Below are 4,935 nucleotides of genomic sequence, written 5' to 3'. Positions count from 1 at the left end.
GCAGGAGATTCAAGAGACAAAGCTGCGATCCCTGGGTCCAGAAGATTCCCTGCAATCGGAAATGGCAACCATTTCCAGTGTTCTTGCTGGGAAAATTCCACGGTCAGAGGAGCCTGGCAGGCTAGAGTCCATAAGGTCACAACAGATCAAATGCAACTGAGAAAGTGAGCACCAGCAGCACCACAATAAAGGTATAGAACCATTCAGTTACCTCCAAAAACTCCTTCATGGCCCTTTGAAGTTAGGCCTTCCCTTCACTCCTAGCTCTGGGCAACCCAGTTGATCAAATCTAATCTTTGTACCGATATATGAATACATTCAGGCTTCCCCCATGGCTGTAAAGAATCCGCCTGCAATGCAGTAGCTGCATGAGATATGGGTTTGATCCCTGGGTCAGAAAGATTCCCTGGAGGAGGGCATGGCAACCCACTCCAGTATTCTTGCCTGGAGAATCCCCATGGACAGAGGAGCCTGGTGGGCTCCAGTCCACGGGGTCGCAAAGAGTTGGACACGACTGAGCAACTTAGCACACACTCACGCATGAACACATACATCATACCTCACTCTTTCACCCTAACAGAAGTAAGACTTTATTAGAAGGAATTCAAGGGTCAAAATGAAATTTCATCTGCAGAAAGTGAGAAAAGGCAAGTTATGTTCTCATCATATGTTATGTTTATTTTCTCTCTATTCTCAATATGCAGAACTCAGTTAATAAAAAAAAGGATAATTTATATGTCATGATAGATAAGCAAAAAAAAAAAAAAAACCATTTTGGTGCCCGTGGTGAGCAAATGTCATTTCCATAACAGTATCTAAATTATTAATTAGCTTATATTAACCTTCTGAAGTGATTGATACTAATTAAGAAACCATTCTCTTAATCAGGGATATGAAAATGGTCTCAACTTGAGTCCTGACTAATTGCTAGTAGCTGCCAAGAATTGTAGGTTACAAAGAATTCTGAGGCTTAATAGGAAATTTTAATATGAAACATCTAAGTCTTAGAGATTATTAAACATTATAGATATATTATCTTAATCCTACCAAGAAGCCCAGGAGAATGTTCCTATTGTTATCCCTATGCCATGAGAGGGGAAACTGAGTTTAGAGCGATTAAATAACTTAAGTTCTAACAGGGGAGAAGTGATGAAGGTGGGATTTGAATCCATTTAGTCAAATTCCAAAGGTTAATATTTATCAACTTTGCCACTTTGCACCCAAGAAATTAATCACAGAATGCATGTGTATGTCTGGAAGATCATACATTTTTCTAAGGAAGTGAATCTGGAATGAAATTTGAAGTATGTATTGAACAGAGATAGAGGGGAAGCCACAGAACAAGGAATAGCTTTAGGGGCAGAAAGTAGAGCAGGTGCAAGGGCCCAGTAGGTGGAGGAACAAGGAACACTGGGGAAACTGATGTGCCAGTCTGCCTGAGCAGAGCACAGGGGAAGAGACCAGAAGAGAGGTCTGCACACTAGGGCAGTACGGCAGTGAGAATGACCTTGACCTTCCTTCCAAGGGCATTGGGAAACTCCTGCATCATTTTAAGCTGTCTGGTGGTACAGTGACCTTCTGGCTTTCAGAAGGTCACTCTGCCTGCGGGAGAAAGGCTTATTCACATGGGTAAGAGAGATAGAAGAGCATTGCAAGCCATCCAGTCCAAGACAGAGGCTGTGTTAACCAGGTCTTTTCACTTTCTATATTCTGATACTTGGGCATCTGGTGCTGGTTGACCCTGGGGGACTGCCCTTCCCAGGATTAGCTAATCCCTAGAGATTGTCAACAACTAGCCTTCAAGCATAGCTTTATATGAAAACCAAACTGTTCAGAGCCAAATTGCCTTTTTTTTTTTTTTTTGACAGAAAATAATTGTTACGTTTTTTTTCTTTCTTTTTTTTTTAAATTTTATTTTATTTTTAAACTTTACATAACTGTATTAGATTTGCCAAATATCAAAATGAATCCACCACAGGTATAGATGTGTTCCCCATCCTAAACCCTCCTCCCTCCTCCCTCCCCATTCCATCCCTCTGGGTCATCCCAGTGCACCAGCCCCAAGCATCCAGTATCGTGCATCGAACCTGGACTGGCAACTCATTTCATACATGATATTTTACATGTTTCAATGCCATTCTCCCAAATCTTCCCACCCTCTCCCTCTCCCACAGAGTCCATAAGACTGTTCTATACATCAGTGTCTCTTTTGCTGTCTCGTACACAGGGTTATTGTTACCATCTTTCTAAATTCCATATATATGCGTTAGTATACTGTATTGGTGTTTTTCTTTCTGGCTTACTTCACTCTGTATAATAGGCTCCAGTTTCATCCACCTCATTAGAACTGATTCAAATGTATTCTTTTTAATGGCTGAATAATACTCCATTGTGTATATGTACCACAGCTTTCTTATCCATTCATCTGCTGATGGACATCTAGGTTGCTTCCGTGTCCTGGCTATTATAAACAGTGCTGCGATGAACATTGGGGTGCTCGTGTCTCTTTCTCTTCTGGTTTCCTCAGTGTGTATGCCCAGCAGTGGGATTGCTGGATCATAAGGCAGGTCTATTTCCAGTTTTTTAAGGAATCTCCACACTGTTCTCCATAGTGGCTATACTAGTTTGCATTCCCACCAACAGTGGAAGAGGGTTCCCTTTTCTCCACACCCTCTCCAGCATTTATTACTTGTAGACTTTTGGATCGCAGCCATTCTGACTGGTGTGAAATGGTACCTCATAGTGGTTTTGATTTGCATTTCTCTGATAATGAGTGATGTTGAGCATCTTTTCATGTGTTTGTTAGCCATCTGTATGTCTTCTTTGGAGAAATGTCTATTTAAAAATATGGAACGCTTCACGAATTTGCATGTCATCCTTGCGCAGGGGCCATGCTAATCTTCTCTGTATTGTTCCAATTTTAGTATATGTGCTGCCGAAGCGAGCACCAAATTGCCTTTTAAAAAAAAAAAAAAATCAAGCTCTTACAGTCTGGGCCAGCATCCACCTACCCTAGTCACCCCAAGGCCAGGTACCGTACAACCAGACAACCCCAGGGCCCACTGAGATTCTGCAACTAGCTAATCCTAAACTTGCTAACCCTGCTTTGCCCATTCCTTCCAGTGGAAATCACAATAAAGGCTTCCACCATGTTCTATCCTCCCTCCTTTGCCTCCTGACAAACCCCAGAGCTTAGCTGTGTGGCCTCCCCATGCAGTGGTATGCCCCTCTTCTGTGAGTATAGCAAGCTAATCTTTTCTGGCAATTGTCTCCTGATCCTTTGGCCTTGCTGAACCTTAATAACAGTAAAACTACATTTTAAAACAGTGGCATATTAGAGAAGAGGACACATCTGAGAGTATTACAGATCAATTGGACATTGATGTGATTGCTTGTATATTCCAGACAGTAGATGTCAAGAAGGAAATCAAGATTTCTCACCTGCAGGCAAAGAGAAATAATAGTAAACGCTTACACAGCATTTGTGTTATTCCAGGCCCTGTTCATTTAATTCTCTTTAAAATTTTATTATTCCCATTTCACACAAGCTGAATCAGAGACATAGAGAAGTTATGTAATCTGCGGTGGCAGAGACTAGCCAACTAATATCCATCTCCTCTCTTTTGCTTCCTGGTTAGGCAGCTGGGCTACATTTTTCAGCCTCTTTTGAGGCTAGGTGTGGCCAAGTGTCTGAGTTCTGGCTGTGAGAGCATGGCTGGGGAATGGTGCACAGCACTTCTGGGCCTGGCTCATTAAATTCTCCCATGTACCATCCATCCTTCTTGTGTAATGAATGGGCTCTGGAAGCTTCCTGTTGAAGATGGTGAAGCCATAAGTTACATGGCACTTTGGGCCCTAAATCGAGGAACAACAGATTTTTTTCTGTAAAATACCAAACAGTGAATACCTTTGAGGACCAAGAAGCACAGAACTGCAGATATTATGTAGCTATTTATGTCTACAAACAGTTAAAATGGGGTAATTTAAAAACATGATTTACTCATGCTGATGTATGGCAGAGGCCAACACAAAATATTGTGAAGCAATTTTCCTTCAGTCTAAAATAAATAAGATTGGAAAATAATAAAGGAAAATGTAAGAACTATTCTTAGCTAATTTGTTGTACAAAACATGTGCAGCAGGCCAAATTCAGTCACAGACTTTAGTTTACCAAGCTTACCCTAAATCGTTGCTTAAAGGAAAGCCACTTACTAATCTGGAAAACTTGCTATGAGTTTAAAATAGACTACTTGTGCATGCAGCCCCTGAAACTTGGGGGCTGTTTGTTCCAGCAGTTATCCTCCCATAACTTATCCAAGGCCACAGAACTAGGAAGTAGCAAAGCACAGATTTGAACTTGCTGACATTGCTGCCTCTTGAGAAAAAGGACAAGCCTGACTACTGACATCCATCAAGAACTGGAAAGGAGCTGAGGAGACTCACATGCTTCATACTGTCAACCCTCTTCTAAATCTTGAGTCAGACAGAAATGCACAGAGATAAGCAGTAAGAGTTATATGTTACACAACTGTGCCTTGAAAACCCACCACAGGCTTCCCTGGTGGCTTAGATGGTAAAGGATCTGCCTGCAATGCAAGAGACCAGAGTTGGATCCCTGAGGCAAGAAGATCCCATGGAGAAGGGAATGGCAACCACTCCAATATTCTTGCCTAGAGAATTCCATGGACAGAGGAGCCTGGTGGGCTGTAGTTCATCACAAAGAGTCAGACACAATTAAGTAACTAACACTTTCACTCTTCACCCAATTTAACAGAGATCTTGCTTGATGGTGGCAAGGATGATGGCTTGTTTCTATTCCTTCTAAGACTAGGACTAATATTTTGAATCTCACAAATACCCGACAAGTGCTGTTTCTTCAAACTCCGACTCTCTCCCTGCCACCTTCTCAGGAGGGTCCCCCAGTACAGAGTCTAC

The 4,935-nt window shown here is 41.9% G+C and overlaps 1 non-coding gene across 1 annotated transcript; it reads right to left on the bottom strand.

The window, feature by feature from the left end:
- Positions 1 to 2,841: 2,841 nt before the first annotated feature.
- On the bottom strand, positions 2,842 to 2,948 carry LOC112587676. Its single transcript, XR_003112176.3, has one exon. It is a non-coding gene; the product is annotated as a U6 spliceosomal RNA (small nuclear RNA).
- Positions 2,949 to 4,935: the final 1,987 nt, after the last annotated feature.

This window comes from Bubalus bubalis, chromosome 10 (genome assembly GCF_019923935.1).
Source record: "Bubalus bubalis isolate 160015118507 breed Murrah chromosome 10, NDDB_SH_1, whole genome shotgun sequence".
Classification (NCBI taxonomy): Eukaryota; Metazoa; Chordata; class Mammalia; order Artiodactyla; family Bovidae; genus Bubalus; species Bubalus bubalis.
The sequence above is the reverse complement of the archived record's forward strand: the minus strand, read 5'-3'. Positions and strand labels throughout refer to the sequence as shown.